The sequence below is a fragment of the Penaeus vannamei genome, chromosome 7 (assembly GCF_042767895.1).
Source record: "Penaeus vannamei isolate JL-2024 chromosome 7, ASM4276789v1, whole genome shotgun sequence".
Classification (NCBI taxonomy): domain Eukaryota; kingdom Metazoa; phylum Arthropoda; class Malacostraca; order Decapoda; family Penaeidae; genus Penaeus; species Penaeus vannamei.
Window position 1 is genome coordinate 15,288,202 of NC_091555.1, and position 2,887 is coordinate 15,291,088.

Below are 2,887 nucleotides of genomic sequence, written 5' to 3' on the forward strand. Positions count from 1 at the left end.
GCAGTATGCAAGCTAGATATATTATGAATATGAAGTATGCAGGCCAGATAAAAGATAAGTATAAAGTATGCGGGCCAGACAACATATAAGCATGAGAAAGTGGATTAAACTAATATGAAAAAGCAAAGATGGACTTAAGCTCCTCTCGTTCTCGATGATAACTTTGAAGAACAAGCAAGTAAACCAATTTTTTGTCTTAAATCCTGCAGAACAGCATTCTTACAGTCATAACTATTAAAATCATTTTCGTTTTATTGAGGGAAGAACAGGCAAGAAGCTCTGATAATTCATCTGGTTTATGGATGGCTTTAGCGGACGTGACGTAAATTTAGTTGAGTGATAGCTTTACAGAACAAAAGACCAATTCAATCTTACGAAACATATGGCTAGAGCGTCAAGTGGATCGCAATCTGTATTTGAGAGTGCAACGGGCTCCTTGTGGCTTGAGATTGACATCCCCTATACATATCAATTCATGAATAACACATTTATTACAGATACATCATTATCTTGGTAATTATTATCTTGATTTCTAAAAAAAGAAAAGAAAAAAAATAATGAAATCATTTGTACTGCACGGTAGCTGTACGATCTAATTCAAGCATAAATTATTTTAAAAATCAAACAAAAACAACAAAAAACAAATAAAACAAAAAACAACAAAAATCAAACAAAACACAATAAAAAAAACAAAAATCATACAAAACAACAAAAAACAAACAAAACAACAAAAATAAAACAAAAACAAAACAAAATCAAAAACACTAATAAAAAAATAAAACAAAGCCAACAAAAAAAATCAAAACAAAAGACCAAACAAGACCGAACAAAAATCAAACAAAAAACAACAAACTAAAAACACCCACTCGAGGGTCTGCCAAATAATCGTTCTCCCCGGCGAATATGGCAACCGGAATCAGCGTTCGACCCAGGTTATAAGAAGGCGGTTGACTCTGGCCATACCTTTTGAGGTTGCCAGCCGGACCGAGGTCGAACTTGAAGAATCCGTCTACCGTGGAAAGAAGGATGGGAATAATGCTGGTAGATGAATTGATTAATTGAGTGCCTGGTAGATAGAGAGATAGAGTCATTGAGAGATAGACAGCTAGGTAGAATGGGAGGTAGACAGCTAAGTAGATTGTGAGGTAGTCAGCTAAGTAGATTGAGAGGTAGACAGCTAGGTAGATTGAGAGGTAGACAGCAAGGTAGATTGAGAGGTAGACAGCAAGGTAAATTGAGAGGTAGATTGAGAGGTAGACAGCAAGGTAGATTGAGAGGTAGACAGCAAGGTAGATTAAGAGGTAGGCAGCGAGGTAGATTGAGAGGTAGACAGCAAGGTAGACTGAGAGGTAGATAGCAAGGTAGACTGAGAGGTAGACAGCTAAGTAGATTGAGAGGTAGACAGCAAGGTAAATTGAGAGGTAGACAGCTAAGTAGATTAAAAGCTAGACAGCGAGGTAGATTGAGAGGTAGACAGCTAAGTAGACTAAGAGGTAGACAGCAAGGTAAATTGAGAGGTAAACAGCTAAGTAGATTAAGAGGTAGATAGCAAGGTAGATTGAGAGGTAGACAGCAAGGTAAATTGAGAGGTAGACAGCTAAGTAGATTAAGAAGTAGACAGCTAGGTAGATTGAGAGGTAGACAGCTAAGTAGATTAAGAGGTAGACAGCAAGGTAAATTGAGAGGTAGACAGCTAAGTAGATTAAGAGGTAGACAGCTAGGGAGATTGAGAGGTAGACAGCTAAGTAGATTGAGAGGTAGACAGCAAGGTAAATTGAGAGATAGACAGCTAAGTAGATTAAGAGGTAGACAGCTAGGTAGATTGAGAGGTAGTCAGCTAAGTAGATTGAGAGGTAGACAGCAAGGTAAATTGAGAGGTAAACAGCTAAGTAGATTAAGAGGTAGATAGCAAGGTAGATTGAGAGGTAGACAGCAAGGTAAATTGAGAGGTAGACAGCTAAGTAGATTAAGAGGTAGACAGCTAGGTAGATTGAGAGGTAGACAGCTAAGTAGATTGAGAGGTAGACAGCAAGGTAAATTGAGAGGTAGACAGCTAAGTAGATTAAGAGGTAGATAGCAAGGTAGATTGAGAGGTAGACAGCTAGATAAGAGAGATAGATGGGAAGAGAGAGAGGGGAGTTATGTACAGGAAATAGTCTCATTACATACAGATAGACTGATATGTAGAAAGAAAGCAGAAAAGGAGAGGAAGGGTAAGAGTAAGAAACAAGGCGGAGGCAGGCAGTGAGAGAAAAAAAATCTGATTCGATATTCATTACGTGAAACAATGCAATTTGGCGGCTAATTGTTTAGAACACGCCCTCGACGGATCACGACAACACTGGTGCCAATGGGTTGCTCTCGAAAACTGCTGCTCACATAGTTGGGAGTTTTACCGTGGACTCCCCCCCCCCCATACCCCGTAATCTTGGCACCAACAGCAGGGGAGGGTATGGAGGGTACCAGGGGAATTGCAGAGTGGGATATGTATGAAAATGAGCGTTGCAAAAAGGGTAGGATACAATTCACCGGGGAGTGCGCCCGGTATGACCTCCCTCTACCACTGGAAAGCTGTCGCCCCCAAACTCCCTTTCTGGACCGCTAAGAGTCATCCACGTACTCGCGACACGCTGGAGCCTACGACCAACCTCAGGGAGGGGCTTACCTTAACCTGTGAGAAGGACCTTTTCTCGGTGTAGAAACCCATGTCTAGCAAAACTCAAGTGAAGCCTGATGTGCAAAAATTCTCAAAGCGACCCAAGCACCTCTCACATTTGAGCCATCTCAACGTCTAAAGGCTCCGTGTCATTCCTGTTGTGTAAACAATACTGAATTACACGTGGTACTACGTGGTACCTATTTTCTGTTACTGGTGTTCTTTGCATGG